The sequence below is a fragment of the Oryctolagus cuniculus genome, chromosome 11 (assembly GCF_051225735.1).
Source record: "Oryctolagus cuniculus isolate XC-2025 breed Fujian yellow rabbit chromosome 11, ASM5122573v1, whole genome shotgun sequence".
Classification (NCBI taxonomy): Eukaryota; Metazoa; Chordata; class Mammalia; order Lagomorpha; family Leporidae; genus Oryctolagus; species Oryctolagus cuniculus.
This window is the reverse complement of record NC_142877.1, coordinates 95354722-95373010: the sequence shown is the minus strand read 5'-3', so window position 1 is coordinate 95373010 and position 18289 is coordinate 95354722. Positions and strand designations below refer to the sequence as shown.

At 39.5% G+C, this 18289-nt stretch overlaps 2 long non-coding RNA genes across 3 annotated transcripts in view; one reads left to right on the top strand and one right to left on the bottom strand.

Annotated features, from left to right (window-relative positions):
- LOC149123571 (uncharacterized) overlaps nucleotides 1–18289 on the top strand; it is a 429948-nt gene that overhangs the window by 305386 nt on the left and 106273 nt on the right. The window lies entirely within an intron of this gene.
- On the bottom strand, nucleotides 1676–17486 carry LOC127491053 (uncharacterized). Its single transcript, XR_007919530.3, has 3 exons — nucleotides 17266–17486; nucleotides 16724–16858; nucleotides 1676–2063 (listed from the first exon to the last, which is right to left on the bottom strand). It is a non-coding gene; the product is annotated as an uncharacterized LOC127491053 (long non-coding RNA).

Below are 18289 nucleotides of genomic sequence, written 5' to 3'. Positions count from 1 at the left end.
CAGCTTCACAGTCAAATGAGTAGCCATTTAAAGCTCAGGTGTGTATTTCTTAAGATTCTCTCAAAGGATATATAGCGCTTATGTCTTTCCCAAAGAGAGCAGACTGGCTTTTAATTGGATCTTGCTTCTCCCAATAGATCATTATACTTCTACCCCAGGGCCATATATTACAAAGCTTCAGTATGAAATGGAACATGAAGCTTTTGTTTGGGCTTAGTACTTGATGTTGAAGTTGTAGCAGCTGACACTAAGTCATTTTGGCAACCCCCCAATCAAAATTTTATTTAATTTCAGTCCCTCAAAAAATGAACATGCCTGTGCACTCACACACGCATGCACACACCCACATGTGCATGTGTAAATAACTCACATGTCAAAATTACATAAACCTTCAGATTATTATAAGCAGCATGTGTTATTCAGGAAATAAATTTTCAGTGGGACTAGTTCCTTATTTTCCTTCTCTCAACTCCACTTTGACCTTGTCAGATGGATAAAAAATGAAGCAGTGGAAAGTTTATATATGTATACCAAAGAGTTACTGACTCAAAAAGGGAACTTGGACATCCTCTTGTGACATCATGATCTTTGCATCAGAGAGTCAAGAAGGTGTAGAAGACACAGAAGTATACATGAGCAATTCTGTTGTTGATGTTCCTCTCATCTTAGAAACTGACAAGATAGTACGTAAAAGGAAACTGAAAAGACTGGGACCTAATTCAACAGCACTCAGTAACACAGCCATGTGTTCCTTCGTTCTTTCTGGTTTAAGAATCCTTGTATATTTCCTGAGGTAAATCAAGACTGTGAAGATCAATGTTAAAAATATTGTGAAAGTATCCTTAATTATACTAAAGAGTGAAACTCATGCACTTTAAGATCTGTGTTGTGTTCTCACCTTGTACCCTACAAAGTGGACCTTTATAAATTATGAGTAGTCAAGACTAGTTTTTTGTTTGGGTTTTTATTTAATGTCTAGAAAATTTAGTTGATACGTATTCCAGATTTATATATCTGAGAAATCTGGATTTTTTTTTTTGCTTAATCTTCTGGAGAGGGACCTAGATTTTGAATTAGTTACCAGGATAGAGAATATGTCCCTTGATCTCTCCATGTATGGTTTCTTCAGTTGAAACAATATGGGGGTGAAGTAAGTAATCTCTAGGCTAGTTAGAGTAATACTATTTTATGGTTCTATATTTCAAGTGCTATTTTATTTATATAAGACTGAAAGTTGTCAGTTAGCAAATATCCCTAAATTTCACAATTTTTATGTTATGATAGAATATTTGGATCACATAATCAATATACTCAGTACTGAAATCTTAGGCTTCAGTTTGTCCACTTCTTTTTATTTAATTATATTCCACTAAACTTATTTTTTCTTCATTTTTAAAAACCTCTGAATTGTATCAACACATTTAAAAATGATTTATTTATTTGAAAGAATTAGAGAGAGAGGAAGACACACAGTGAGAGAGCTTCTATCCACTTTTTATTAACAGCTTCTTAGTTACTAAACTCAAAATCTTTGTTTTCTTCAATTTTTGGTTGTCCCTGATACTTACTCAACACCCAATTCTGTTAGATGTGTTTCTTTTTGAAGGATAATGCTTGTTTTCTATAGTACTGTTGCACAATTGGAAGAGACTTCATTTATTTATCAGTTCACAGATTTTTTAAAAAGATTTATTTATTTGAGAGGCAGAGTTACACAATGAGAGGAGAGAGAGAAGGGGAGGGGGAGAGAGAGAGAGGGAGGGAAGGAGGGAGGGAGTCTGTCTTCCATCCGCTGGTTCACTCCCCAGCAATGGCTGGAACTGGGCTGATCTGAAGCCAGGAGCCAGGAGCTTCTTCCAGGTCTCCCACATGGGTGCAAGGGCCCAAGGACTTGGGCCATCTTCTAATTCTTTCCCAGGCCATAGCAGAGAGCTGGATCAGAAGTGGAACAGCTGGGACTCGAACTGGCGCCCACATGGGCTTTACCCGCTATGCCACAGTGCCGGCCCTGGTTCACAGATTTTTTAGAATTGTCTTGAGTGCTTGAAGAAATACTCTCTCTCCTGGAAAAGATAGACAAGCAGATTCGCAAATAATTTCCAGGGATTCGAAGCCTTCATGAAGTTCACTCAAGGTCTTAGATTAAGAATCCTTTGAGAGGATTCCAAGATGGCTGAATAAGGAAAAGCTGTGCTTATTTTGATGAGGGGAGGATAACAGAAGAAAAGCAGAGGAAGCACCTTCCTAGGGGAAAGCTGAAGAGAAATTTGCAGTGGAAATTCAACAGAAAGGAGAGAAGTGCCATGGAGCATTGTATGAGAGAAGACTGCAGCAGCACTGTTGCTGGTGATATTGCCCGAGGGAGAACTTTGCTGACCACACTGACTTTGAATCCAGCCTGCAGCCCTTACCAGGGCCCTTGAAAAAAAAGCATATTTCTTTCTCCCCGTCCCCTCACAAGTGCTCCTGGTAACCATTAGGAAAAAAGTGCCATCTTAACACTAGTAGAGGCTGTGGTGGCTCTACTAGGTGATTTTATCAGAGGAAAAATTCAGTGTTCCCCACTGACTTTCAGTCTGGCCTGGTGGATTGACAGAGGGCTGGGCACTCACTTAGGACTGTGAGGCTCTTCCATCCTTCTACCCTGTCATAGTCCCTGGGAATGAAATTGCCCGGGCAGAGCACCTACAGTCAGCTGGCTCTGGGAAGACCTCTATTCTCTCTGTGAATGGGGCAGGCATCTGAGGCTGAGAGGGAATCCTCTGCACCCTGTGACTGTGGGAGCCTTTTGGGTTATGGCCATGGGAATCTGTTGACAGCACAATAGGGCATGGGTTGTAGCTGGGTCTCTGGCCAATCACTGTCTGGCATCAGAGGCACAGAAATCCCTGATTGCCTGGGGTGGGTCATTGTAGAGGGTTCCATGCTCACATTGAAGACCATACAAATCATTTGTGTAGTTTGTGTCTGTGTGGGTGGGTGTTATAGACACTGTGGGCTAACACCTGGCACTGGTTATATTGGAGGGGATGATGTGAGGCTATGATTATGCCAACAGGCGTGATCATATCCTCCCCCCTGCAGACAATAGAGATCTACCCCCCCCCCCAACTTGGGTGTTACCTTAGACTCTCACCTCACCCTTCGGCACTGACCAGAGTTCCCTGGCCCCACTGAGTACATACCTCTGGATATTCACTGAAGGAGCAGATACTCCATTAAGCCACAGAGCCATAGTTGAAAGATAAAAGCCATCAGAGGAGAAAGCCAACAACTGTTTCCACAAATGTCTAAATGTAAGTGCAGAAATGGAAGAAACAAGAACAAGGAAGATGATAAAATTCCTGAAAAGGAAGACAGCCTTCATTATTAGAGTGTGAAGATGAAGAGATTGATGAAATGCCTGAAAATGAATTCAAAAGAATGATCATAAGGTTATTCAGAAATTGAGATAAAGAAATCCACATATGATATTGATGAAAATTTTGTTAAGAAATAGATGTATTAAAGAGACATCAAACTGAAATATTATAAATGAAGAACTCAATATGTCAAATAGAAAATATAGGAAATGAAGACTTGATAAAGCAGAAGAAACACTATCTGAGTTAGAAGACACATCCTTGTAAACATCTCAGACAAAAATAAATTAGAAAAACAGAAAATAACATTCAAGAGTTACAGGATACTATCAAATGATCAAACATACATGTCTTAGGAATTCCTGAAAGCTTGGAAGGAGAGAATGGATTAGAAGGCCTATGCAACAAAATAATACCAGAAAATTTCCTTAATTTGAAGAAAGAAAGGGACATCCACATACAGGAAGCACATAGAACTCCTATTAGATGTGAACAGAAAACCACAACACATTATAAGGAAACATTCAACAGTGAAGCACACATAAAAGACTCTAAAATGTACATGAAAGAAATGCCAGATTACCTTCATAATATTCCCAACTTGACTAACAGCTAATTTCTCATTCCTCATCAGAAACCCAAAAGGCTACAAGTCTAAAAATAAAAGATTGGGGGTTGGTGCTGTGGTGTGGTGGGTAGGGCTGCCACCTGCAGTGCTGGCATTCCATGTGGGTGCCAGAAGTGGAGCAGCTGAGAATTGAACCGGCCTGGGAAAGCAGTGGAAGATGGCCCAGGTCTTTGGGCCCCTGCACCCATGTAGGAAACTTGGAGGAGGCTCCTGGCTTCTGGCTTCAGATTGGTGCAGCTCTGGCCTTGTGGCCAATTGGGGAGTGAACCAGCAGGTAGAAGAACCCTCTTTCTCTCTGCCTCTTCTTCTCTCTCTGTGTAACTCTGACTTTCAAATAAATAAATATTTTTTTAAAGGAAAATATCTTATTTATAAATTAATGAAAATAAAGATCTTAGAAAGCAAATAGAAATTCAAAGAATTTGTCACCACTCATCCAGCCTTCCAAAAGATGCTTAAGGATATTCTACACACAGAAGCACAGAAAGAAAGTAATCATTATGAAGGAATGTGAAGGCAGACAAACTCCCACTAAAAGTACAAAGGAAGTTCAAACAAACAATAAGAATATTTGTAGGAAAATATCAGGGCCAAGTTGTTACTTATCAGTAATACCTTGAATATAAATGTCCTAAACTCTCCAAATAAAAGATACTGGCTAGCTGAATGGATTAAATATATGACCCATCTATTTGCTGCCTACAAGAAATGCATGTCAATGATACATATGGACTGAAAGTGAAAGGATGGAAAAAGATATTCCATGCTATTGTAAAGCAGAAACAAGCAGGTGTAGCCACTGTAATAACAGACAAAATAGGCTTTAACATGAGAGACTAAGAAGGGCATTATGTAATGATTAAGGTATCTCTTCAACTGAAAGATGTGACTATAATCAATGTATATGCACCCAATTACAGGGTTCTGGCTATTTGAAAGAAATGTTGATGGATCTAAAGGGAGACATGTACTCCAAAATAATAGTAATGGGGGACTTCACACCCCACTTTCATCAATGGAAAGATCAACCAGATAGAAAATCAACATGGAAACAACAGAGCTAATCAACACTGTGGACCAGATGGACCTAACTGATATCTACAGAACCTTTCATCCCACAGTTGAAGAACACACATTCTTTTCATCAGTACAAAGAATTTTCTCTAGGGTAGACCATATGTCAGGCCATAAAGACAAGTCTCATAAATTCAAAAAAATTGAAATTTTGCCAACATCTTTTCTGGTCACAAAGGAATGAAGCTGTAAATTAACAACTCAAGAATTTTGAACAAGAGCCTAGGGTGATTACTGATGCCATAAACAAGAGTGTCAATTTGTTAAGTCAACAACAGGAGTCACTGTGCACTTACTCCTCATGTAGGATCTCTGTCCTTAATGTGCTGTACATTGTGATTTAATGCTATAACTAGTACTCAAACAATATTTTTCACTTTGTGTTTCTATGTGGGTGCAAACTGATGAAATCTTTACTTAATATATGCTAAACTGATCTTCTGTATATAAAGAGAATTGAAAATGAATCTTGATGTGAATGGAAGGGGGGAGGGAGAGGGAAAAGGGAGGGTTGTGGGTGGGAGGGAAGTTATGGGCGGGGGGAGCCATTGTAATCCAAAAGCTGTACTTTGGAAATTTATATTCATTAAATAAAAGTTAAAAAAAAAAACAAGGTCACAGGATACAACATAAAAAAAAAGAATTTTGATAACATATGCAGACAGTGGAGACTGAACAACATTCTCCTGAATGAACAGTGGGTCATAGAAGAAATAAAAAAGGAAAACAAAATTCTGGAAACAAATGAAGGTGACAATATAACATATCAAAATTTATGGGACATGACAAAAGCAGTATTAAGAGGGAAGTTTATAGCAACTGGCACCTACATGAATAAATTGGAAAGGCACCAAATAAATGAGCTATCAGTGCATCTCAATAACCTAGGAAAACAACAACAAACGAAACCCCAAATTAGTAGGAGGAAAGAAAAAATTAGAGAAGAAATAAAAAATTGAAACAAAAAATACAAAAGATCAGTGAAATAAAGAGGTGGTTTTTTGAAAAAAATAAATAAAATTTTTACTCCATTGGCCCAACTAACAAAAAAAAAAAAGTAGAAGACCCAAATCAATAGAATCAGAGATGAAAAAGCAAATATAACAGTAGATACCACAGAAACAAAAAGAATCATCAGGAATTACTACAGACAGCTATATTCCAACAAACTGAACAATACAGAAGAAATGGGTAGATTCCAGGACACATACAGTCTACCAACATTGAGTCATGAAGACATAGAAAACCCTAGCAGATCAACAACAAAGATGGAGATTGAGTTAGTAATAAAGACCCTCCCAACAAAGAAAAGCCCAGGACCTTATGGCTTCACTGCTGAGTTGTACCAGATAATTCTTCTCAGACTATCCAAAACAATTGAAAGAGAGGGAATCCTCCCAAATATCTTTGAGGCCAGAATCACCTTAATTCCTGGACCAGGAAAAGATACAACAGACAAAAAGAACTGTAGACCAATATCCCTGGTGAACATAGATGCAAAAATTCTCAACAAAAAATAATGGAATCCAACAACACATCAGAAAGATCATTAATCCAAACCAAGTGGGATTTATTCCTGGTATGCAGGGATGGTTCTACCTTCACAAATCAATAAATGTCATATATCACAATAGCAAACTGAAGAATGAAACCATATGATTATTTCAATAGATGCAGAGAAAGCATTTGATAAAGTACAACATCTTTCATGATGAAAACTTTAAGCAAATTGGGTATAGAAGGAACATTCCTCAACACAATCAAGCAATTTATGACAAACCCACGGGCAGTTACTTATTGAATGGTTAAAAGTTGGAAGTATTCCCACTGAGATCTGGAACAAGACAACGATGCCAACTCTTGCCATTGCTATTCAATATAATACTGGAATTTTTGCGAGAGCCATTACGCAAGAAAAAGAAATCAAAGGGTTACAAATTGGAAAGGAGGACGTCAAACTATCCCTATTTGCAGATGACATGATTTTATAGATGGAGGAACCAAAAGACTCCACTAAGAGACTATTGGAATTCATAGAAGAGTTTTGTAAAGTGGCAGGATATAAAGTCAACGTACAAAAATCAGTAGCTTTTGTATACAGACAATGCCATGGCTGAGAAAGAACTTCTAAGAATAATACAATCTTTAGAGAAAAAAACTGCCAGCCCAGAATATTATATCCTGCAAAGCTCTCATTTGTGAATGAAGGTGAAATAAAGACCTTTCATAGCAAACAGAAATTGAAAGAACTTGTCAGTACTCGTCCAGCCCTGCAAAAGATGCTTAAAGATGTGTTACACACAGAAACACAGAAACACGGCCATCAATATGAAAGATGGTAAAGGAAGGAAATCTCACAGCAAAAGATCACTGAAAGTTCAAAGCATATATTAGAAAATATCTTTGGGAAATGGCAGGGCAAAGCTACTACTTATCAATAGTCACATAAAACGTTAATGGCTTCACTCTCCAGTTAAAAGACACAATTATTCTTAGGTGTTTAAATTTTAACGGAAAAGTGATCCCTGTTAAATATAAGAGTGGGAATAAGAAAGGGAGGAGATGTACAACTTGGGACATGCTCAATCGGACTTGCCCCAAATGGTGGAGTTAGAAATGTGCCAGGGTATTGCAATACAATCCTCTTTATTTTTTTAAGGTTTATTTTATTTATTTGAAAGGCAGAATTACAGAGAGAGTTAGAGAGAGAGTGGTCTTCCATCTGCTGGTTCACTCCCCAGATAGCTGCAACAACTGGAGCTGTGCCAATCCAAAGCCAGGAGCGAGGAGCCAGGAGCTTCTTCTGGGTCTCCCACGTGGGTGCAGGGGCCCAAGGACTTAGGCCATCTTCTACTGCTTCCCAGGCCATAGCAGAGCTGGATGGGAAGAGGAGCAGCCGGGACTAGAACCAATGCCCATATGAGATGCCAGCACTTCAGGCCAGGGCATTAACCCACTACACCACAGCGCCAGCCGCTTCTCTTTATTTGTAAAAAGAAAAAAAAAAGAAGAAAAAGAAAAAAACCACTAACGCAAATATACATACGTTAACACATAAAGAAACTATTTTTTTTTCTCTTTCAACTTCTTTTTATTCCACAGTGTCTATATATATCACATTTTCTTGATCCTGTCATCTGTTTATAGACATCTGGGCTGATTCCATGTCTTAGCTACTGTGAATTGAGCTGCGATAAATGGGAGTACATAACTCTTTAATATGCATATTTCATTTCATTTCAATAAATTTCCAGGAGTGGGATGGCTGGGTCATATGGTAGATCTATTTGCATATCCATGAGGAATCTCCATTCTGTCTTCCATAATGGTTGTACTGCTTTACATTTGCACAAAGAGTATTAGGGTGCATTTTCACTATACCCGCACAAGCATTTACTGTTGGTTTTCTTGATTGATTGATTTATGGTTATAGACATTCTAACTGGGCTGAGGTGAAACCTCATGGTGGTTTTGATTTGCAGTTCCCTGTTTGCCAGTTTCATTTCCTTTGGGTAAATTCCAAGGAGTGGGATGGCTGGGTTGTATGGTAGGGTTATCTTCAGGTTTCTGAGGAATCTCCATACTGACTTCCATAGTGGCTTGACCAGTTTGCATTCCCACCAACAGTGGGTTAGTGTCCCTTTTTCCCCACATCCACGCCAGCATCTGTTGTTGGTAGATTTCTGCATGTGAGCCATTCTAACCGGGGTGAGGTGAAACCTCATTGTGGTTGTGATTTGCACTTCTCTGATTGCTAGTGATCCTGAACATTTTTTCATGTGCCTGTTGGCCATTTGGATTTCCTCTTTTGAAAAATGTCTATTGAGGTCCTTGGGCCATCTCTTAAGTGGGTTGTTTGTTTGCCCCAAATGGTGGAGTTAGAAATGTGCCAGGTGATTCCAATACAATCCCATCACGGTGGCATGTACCAATGCCATCTCACTAGTGCAAGTGATCAATTTCAGTTCACAATTGATGACACTGATAGGTCTAAGAGTCAAAGGGATCACAGAACAAGACTAGTGTCTACTAATACTAACGATAGAATCAAAAAGGGAGAGAATGATCCATAATGGGAAGTGGGATCATAGAATGGCAGAAGCAGACTCATAGAATGGCAGATGTCCTAAATAGCACTCTGGCCTCAGAATCAGCCCTTAATGCATTCAGATATGGCTGAAGAGCCCATGAGAGTATTTTAGGCATGGAAAGCCAAGACACTCTGGGAAAAAAAAAAAAAAAAAACCTAAATGAAAGATCTCTGTGAGTGAGATCCCAGTGGAAAGAACGGGGTCATCAAAGAAGGAGGTACCTTTCTCAGAAGGGAGGAGAGAACTTCCACCTTGACTATGACCCTGTTGGAATAAGATCAAAGTCAGTGAACTCAAAAGGCTTCCATAGCCTTGGCATCTCATGACTAGAGCCTAGGGAGATTACTGACGCCATAAACAAGAGTGTCAAATTGTAGAGTCAACAACAGGAGTCACTGTGTACTTACTTCTCATGTGGGATCTGTCCTTAATGTGTTGTCCAAAGTGAAGTAATGCTATAACTAGTACTGAAGCAGTATTTTACACTTTGTGTTTCTGTGTGGGTGCAAACTGATGAAATCTTTACTTAATATATACTAATTCGATCTTCTGTATATAAAGAGAATTGAAAATGAATCTTGATGTGAATGGAATGGGAGAGGGAGCAGGAGATGGGAGGGGTGCGAGTGGGAGGGAAATTATGGGGTGGGGGGTAGCCATTGTACTCCATAAACGGTACTTTGGAAATTTGTATTTACTAAATATAAAAAAGAAAACAAAAACAAAATAAAGAGGAAAATAGATAATAAGGAAAAAAGAGCAAAAATCCCTTAAATACAACAAATGTGCAACAAGTCAGAGTTTCTCTTAGCATGAACCCTTGTATATGGCTTTCCACAACTGTTTTTCTACTTCTAGTGACTGAAAGTGATCATTTTTAGAGATTTCTCCTCTATTGTCTAAACAAAACTTTTGTTATTGTGTAATTTATTTGGTATTAAAATTTTTGCCTATGACTTACATTTGACCCTGGGTCTTTAGTATCTAAAGGTATTTCCAATATCTCCAACACATTTTCTACCAGGGCACTTCCAAAAGTCTGTATAAGACAGAATTAATGAAAAGTTTATTTTGGCATAAAAATTTTTTGAAACTTATGAAATGTTTTTCATCATATGGATTTTCCATGAATTGTGTGAAGACCACTTGCATGCATGGATTTCAAAAAAGCTTGGCACTGTAAGAACTTACGTTTTAATTTCATTATCCATTAACTTTTAGTAGTACCCTTTTGTTCTTGTTAACTATAAGGAGGCTTCAGAAAGATCATGTTCAAATGCACTTTAAGGCCAGCGCCGCGGTTCATTAGGCTAATCCTCTGCCTGTGGTGCTGGCACCCCGGGTTCTAGACCCGGTTGGGGCGCCCGATTCTGTCCCGGTTGCTCCTCTTCCAGTCCAGCTCTCTGCTGTGGCCCGGGAGTACAGTGGAGGATGGCCCAAGTGCTTGGGCCCTGCACCCACATGGGAGACTAGGAGAAGCACCTGTCACCTGGCTTCGGATCTGCGCAGCGCGCCAGCCGTGGCAGCCATTTGGGGGGTGAACCAACGAAAGGAAGACCTTTCTGTCTGTCTGTCTCTCTTACTGTCTAATTCTGCCTGTCAAAAAAAATGCCCTTTAAAAATGAGCATTTTCCACAATCTTTTTGAAGCCTCCCGTCTATACCATGTAACCCAGTCATCTTTCTCTTGATATTTTTTCCTAGACATTTCTTAGTGTCTGAATTTAATTTGGGTTTATTGAGGTGAATAGCATTCTGCATATGTGATCTTAGAAACCAATACGAAGTTCTGGAGGTATTTCTCTGTTAATGGCACAGAGTAAAGGACTTAGGAACGGACCTAGGAACTAGCTAATCAGGGCTAAGATCTGAGCTATACTATTTGCAGCTGTTTTGACCTAGCATTGGATGATTACTTTCCTCATTTTTCTTATCTGTAAAATGGAAATGTTTATATCTTCTGTGTAAATGTGTTATCTTAGCACATACTACAACTGAACAAAATATATATGTTACTTTTATCACTAATTCAGATTACTTGGGATATTTTGGGAATGACATCACAGTGAGGATGGACAAATAAAGTATCCAAATTATTTTTCACCAATATTAACCTAGCTGCTTCTTCTCCAAAGTTATGATATTTTTAAATTTAAGTGAAGATTTACATATTTATTTAATATTACTGAATTCTTTTGTGTTGAGCTCAGCCCCAGTATCAGGCTTCTGAGGTGTTGCTGATATTGACATTCAGTGTTTCACTAGCCTTCCCAGATTAGTGATCTCCAGTCATGTGTGGACCCTGACCAAGCTCTTCAGTACCCGTTAACCACTTATCCCCAAGCAGACTAGAATTCACTAAACAGTCTGCATTATCAGAGTTTGTCATATTCCGTGCTGGCAACATGATACCATTCAGTTGGGATTTCCCTGGTTAACTACTGAATGAAAGAGGAGGAAGTAGATAGATAGAAAGTGACATTAGTGTGAAGTCAGCTGTTCCATGGAATGTGTGCTGACTCAACTGTTTAACTGAAGATTCTTTCCCAAGTTTCCCGATCATAATAGAAGTGTGGAGATGGCAGGGAATGGACCTCATCTGTAAAGAGCCAAACGAATTTTGAGGTCCTTAAGTGGATACCAGGTCACTCCTTTGACTCACAAATTAGAGTGAAGACAGTTTCAAGTACAAGAAAGGGAGAAACTCTGGATCTTTAAAGAATAGTCCAATCCCCTCACAAATATGGAGGCTCTTCCAAAGAATTCCTACACAGCACATCCAGAATCTCCAAGGAAAAGTGTGGGTGGTCGGCTGAGGCTTCTCTGCTGGCCAAGACTCTCTAATCCTTTCCGAACTCAGAGAGAAGGAAAAATAATAAACATTCACTCCCTCCCAAAGACTTGCTATATGGAAACTCTGAGAAATCCTTCAATCATCTTTATGAATGAAATTTTTAAAACAGCTTTTAGATGAATTTTCCAAACATCTTTGACTGAGGGAGAGAAATAAAAAGACTCACTGCTAATACCCTTTGCATGAGCTCAGTCTATCTTGTTCTTGCCGCCAGCTGTCGCAGGAGTTAGGGTCATATTTGGAAGGACAGCTCATTCTGCTTGGAAGGTCGTGTGAGGGAGGGTGAGGAGAGGAGTGTGCAGATGCCAGACTGGAGGACGAGCCAGCAGACACACATGGAAAGGGCTGCTGCCAGCTCCTCTTACTCTTGGAATCTGAGGATCCGGCCTCAGGAGTGCGACAGGACCATGACCTCTCTCAGAACCTGGCCGTGAACTCTCCTAGAAAGTGTGTTTGCTCAGGGTCCCAGCCTCTCAGCAGACCCTTAGTTCTGAATTTAGATTAGTCAAAAGAGCTCTGTTAATGGAACTGAGTGCACCTTGCCATCTACAAATAAAGGGATATCTGAAAAGTTTTCCTTTTATTAGAGTCCATCTTAAAATTTTGAGTATGATGAGCTGTAGGACATGAAAGGTTTTATGTTCTCCAGTGTAGGGAGCAATATCCAATTAATAGATTTCTCTCATCTTAACCTAAGATCTTCTTTTTAAAGCAAATAACAAATGTCCAACAATATCTGGCTTTTGTTTCCTGGATAAAATGCAGGAATAAATTAAATTCCTCAAATATATAAACTTCTCCCTATAAATTAGCACATTAAATAAGGCAATGATCCTTTCAAATGAGACTTTAGTACATAAAATGAAGTTGACTCTCAGAGCACGCATAAATAGTATCCCAGGGCATAGCAAGGGAGAATTTAGGTTCCAGGTCCTCTCATCTGCCAAGAGGCATTCAGCTGTGGAAGAACTGCGTCTGTAGTACTCCCTTAGAAAGGTACCCCATTTATATCACCTATACTATTTGGTAATGGTATCTATCAAGTTGTGTGACCTTGAGATGCCCATATCCTACATTGGAGTGCCTGAGTTCAATATCTGGGTTCACTATCTGTCTCCAGCTCCTGATTGCAGGTTTTGTAATTCTGACCCTCAGAGGCATCCGTAAAGGCTGAAGTAATTGGGTTCCTGCCATTCATATGGGATGCCTGGATTCAATTCCTGCATCTTGGCTTTGGTTCCCTTGCCCTCCATACTTCCCCAATAAAAAAATAAAGCTTAGGGAAAATTATCTTTTATTCAAAAATTCTTGCTCTGAAAAAAGAATCGAACTAGTTCTTACCTTGTAGAGTTGTGAGTATTTAAGGTACCCTTATACAGTCTCTGGCTCTGGTGTGTCTTTAGCAAATGACAGCTAGCCATTCTTCTAATTAAAAGACAGAGACAGTGGCCTGTGGTGTTGCCTTGTAGGAGCCCTGAGGCCTTGGAGGAATTCTGATACAGAAGCCTTCCCGGGGAATCCCATCTCAGGTGAAACTGTCCTGTCGTAAGTGATACTTCGGTCATAAATATCACGTGAGTCATCGCATGCTGAACCTATCCTATGCTGATTTTCATTTTTCTTAAGAAACAATGTTTATTGAATTTCAGTGATTGTGGAAAGCGTCAGGTCAAAGAGGTTTGTCTCCCACTCCCTCTGGAATTGATAAGGGCTTCAGCCAATTCTGAGTATCACAAAATGGTCTGGTAGTGAATGACTTTAGAAAGATCTCTGCCCCAGGTGGTGAGTTGTCATTGGTCTTACCCACTTCACTTAAGAGATAGGATCTGGACTTAAAACCAAGAATTTCAAGAAAGCCAGCTCCTGCTCCATCAGGGCACACATAGAAGCAGCAACAAAAGTTTCTAATAATGTAGGGAGGTAGAGAGTGAAACCCAGAAAACATATTCCTTAACTGAGTTTCTGTTGATAGAAATAAAAACAGGAAAAAAATTCAAATATTCCATTTTCCTTTAACTCCTAGACATGCCTGTTTAATGTTGTAAATATCAGCAAATTTCAAAAGGTGAATAAATGTTTTTAAGAAGTAATCTATTGATCACTTCCTCTCAATTGACATGTTTAACCCGACTAAATCAGTAGTTCTTAGCATAGCAATGGATTTGTTTAAAAAAAAAAAAAAAAAAAAAAAAAAAAAAAAACAGAAAATAGCAACCCAAATGCTTGTTGTGAGGCATCCTAAGATCAAAACATCCTGTAGACAAATTCCTTCTTTATCCCTTACCTCATCTGTAAGCATCTTTGAGGATAGATCAAGTGGGTATATATAAAGGCACTTACTTCATGTAGGTCAGGGCTCAAAATGATCCTTTTTTTCATTTTTCATAGCATTTATTTGTCAACAAAGTTGCCCTAAACAACTCACACACAAAGCATCTGAATTTCAAATTGAGTACAAATAATTAAAAATAGAAAAATGTATGTATCAGCCTCATATCCCCTTTTTAAAAGAAATGTTTAACTCTACCACATTCAGACAACAATGTCCCAGCCCAATATATTTTTATGACATTAGGCTGAGGCCAACTCCCAGGTTTTATTTCTTATAATTCAATGAGTGCAATGGTTAAAATGAAGGAACAAGCTTTCAAAAGTTCCCCACCCACCACCACCACTTCATTTTGATTGTTACCTGGATTCACAACTGTGCAAAGTTGGTTTCAGTGTGAGAGATGGCCCTGGTGGTTAAGAGGGATAAGGTGGGGGAAAAGGAATAAATGGGTACTCTCTCTTCCGTATAAGCAAATAAATGAGCCAAAGAAACTAAAGGAAAAATCAGCTATGGCTGAATCACGGAGTACCTCTAAGCATTCCTTGACTTTTCCATTTGGGAATGTACTCCCATAGCCACTCCAGCAGATACCCTTGCCGATGAGCCTGGGAGTGCCTGCTCTCAGAGATCAACACTGCATTTTGGCTTGGTGTACACAGAGGGTGCTGGAACCCATTAATGCCTTGTGTGATAACAAGAAATGGAATGCTGAAAGTGGGTGCTTGAATTGCACACGTTTTATTTGGATTGAATTGCATATCTAGGGAAGTGTTTGGACAAGCAAACAGGACATGCAGACACCTTGCGTCCTCCCTGTGCTCTGGAGAAACTGAGATTCTGATGCTGGGCTGGTGAAAGTCTATTTGAATGGTTACTACTGAATGGTGCTGGGCATTGTCAGCTTTCCTTTACTCCCCTTCTATGTGAAAATGGCAGCTGTTTCTTCCAGTGAAAAGGAATAGTTGAATGTAGCAAGCAACTTCACACTCCCCCTCTCCCCTCAAATGTTTGTGGAGCCCAACAGCTGTCTCTGCAGATTCTGTCACTCAGGATTGGAACGGTTCTACATAATCAAGAGTGAGTGGTGAAGCTGAGATTGTTGGCTGGCATGAGGTGGCAGGTGGGAATGAACTATTCTATTAGTGGCCTCACTGGGTCTATTCCTGTGGGGACTGACTCAAAAAAGAAAACAAAAGTGTTTAAAGGAAGCAATGAAGGAAAGTTGCACACACATGACCTGGATTTCATACTTACAGATCTGAATGGCTGTGGAGCATGAATTCACTGTTAGAAGGGATTTTTTAATAATTTTTTTTCTTTTCAACTTTAATAAATATAAATTTCCAAAGTACAACTTTTGAATTATAGCAGCTTTTTCCCCCGTAACCTCCCTCCCACCCGCAGCCATCCCATCTCCCACTCCCTCTCCCATCCTATGCTTCATCACGATTCATTTTCAATTATCTTTATATACAGAAGATCAACTTAGTATATACTAAGTAAAGATTTCAACAGACTGTACCCACAAAGGCACACAAAGTATAGAGCACTGTTTGAGTAGTAGATTTTGAAAAGTGCTCTTGTTAAGGATTTTTCAAATTATTTTTGGCAACAGAAGTTTTCTTTTGCCCCCAACAAAATCTTAGACGGATATCTTAGAGGATTTTGTGTGATAAGTAAAAACAGCTATATAGAACAAGCAGGACCATCAGTGGAAGAGTGCGCTTTGTAAGAGAAAAACAACTGAAGAGAATAACAAATGAACTTGGTTCTGAGAACTCAGCACAATGAGCCTTTTCCAAACTGGATATATCCAGTATGGCCGAGTGCTACTCCCTTCTAATACACACGTGTTGCTGTCTTTGCCAGTCAGGGATGGTTTCATCCATTTATCCATTTAAAAAATATTTATCAAGTTCTTACCATACACTAGATATGTTTTAGGCATATACACAACAGATAAGATCCCTGCTCACTTGATGCTTATATTCCTGGGAATATAATATGGGGATCCAGGGGTAGCTGACAAAAACAGGAACACATCTCATGTTTGTTAAGTATGGTAAGTGCTGAGTAGAAGCACAGAGCAGGGTTGGGGAAGGGAGTAGTTGGGAAAAGAGGTGGTAGACAGAACTTAGGAACCTGGATAGACATGTAAGGGAGCCTGCACATTATATCAAGGAATTAAATGCTGGACAGGAATAGGCTGTGTGCAGTTCTATGGGATGGATTTGGGTGAGACTAGTGCTGAATGATTACCAAGTTCTTCAAGAGAAGCCGGAAGTTTTTATTCTACTTTTTTTGGTAAAGATTTATTTATTTGAAAGGCAGGAACAGAGAGAAAGAAAGAGAGAATGAATCTTTTATCCACTAGTTCACTCACCAAATGGCTGCAATGACCTGGGGCTGGGTCAGGCAAAGCCATGAGCAGGAACTCTGTCCTGGTCTCCCAAGTGGGTGCAGGGGCCCAAGCACTTGGGCCATCTTCTGTTACTTCTACAGGTGCCTTAGCAGGAATCTAGATTGGAAGTGAAGCAGCCTGTATCTAAACTGGCACTCATAGGGGATGCTGGTGTCAAAAGTGGCGGCTTCATGTGCTACCCCACAATGCCAACCCCAAAATTCTTTATTCTTTAAAGTAAAATCTTATTTTAATTCATCAGTCATTATTCCAAATCTTAAAAACACGAGCCCTGTTCCTGACATCTGGGACGTGAACAAGCAAATGGAAAATCTCTTATCTCTCCCTCTCTCTGACTTTCAAACAAATAAATAAAAAAATTAAAAAAAAAAAAAAAGGCCCTTTCAAAATCATCCAGGCTGTATATCTCCGGGTTATACTCTGTCTTACCCAGCATTCCAGGAACAGAATTTTTTCACTGAAGCAGGGAGTGGAGGACAGGGACCACAATTTACGTGGCTTACCTCTGACTCATCACCCACGAACTGAGCACCGTTCAGAATTCTATTCCAGTCCAGTCTCCTCTGTTTCCCTGAATGAAAGGCTGAAGGGGTGCAGACCCTTGTCCAAGGTCTCCCAGGGTTGCACTGGGATGGAAACAGGGTCTTCCCACTCCAACCCAGCGCCTTTTCCTGGAAAGCACGCACATTTATTGTTGTTTCCTGGCCGCGTGAATGGCTGAGTCAACAGATTGGATAGGACCAAGGCTAAAATAACTAACGAACAGCACAAATAGAAACTTCCAATTAGGAAGTAGCTTATTTAAATTTTCAGAGAGCTCTGTTTCAATTCACCTACAGGATTGATACTCTGAAGTAGAGTTCTATGTGATTTACTGCCTTAGCATTTTTTTCTGTGCCTTTTGCAACTATGAGTTCAGTTAAGTCATTTACTCTCACCCAGTAGATTAAATCTCAGTGCAACAGAGAGGTTGGGAATATAGAAAAAATGATATAGAAGTTATTAACAGAGAAAACAAAAATAAGCTAATTCTGAGCAGTTTCTAGAGGCATGCTGATTTTTTTAAAACATACACAGCCTATCCAGTTATCTCACATCTAGTTCTTTTTCCAGTCAAAATTCAGGTCAGCCAGGATCTGAAATAACAGTCCTTGATTATCTCTGAGTTCAAAGAACAAAATACAACAAATTGCTTCTATTCAGTCAACCAAGTTCTTGTTTTCCAATCGCCCTGACATCAAGTTAAGGTGGACAAAGAGCATTTACATTCAGAGTGGGTAAATCTTGTGCCAGTGCCAGCCTTTCTTCCTCCACACAGGCTAAAGCTAGAACCAGGGTTGCCTATGCCTGTGTTGAAGGAATTTGACTTATGTACTGGCTCCAAGACAAAATGCATATTCATCCTCTGGAACAGGTGCAAAACATCTTCTGTTATTAACAACCTACAGCTCTTCTCCTTTCATTTCTTATGTACAAACAGAATCTGTCTTGCATTTATATTGTGGTTGGTCTTTTATTAAACAAATA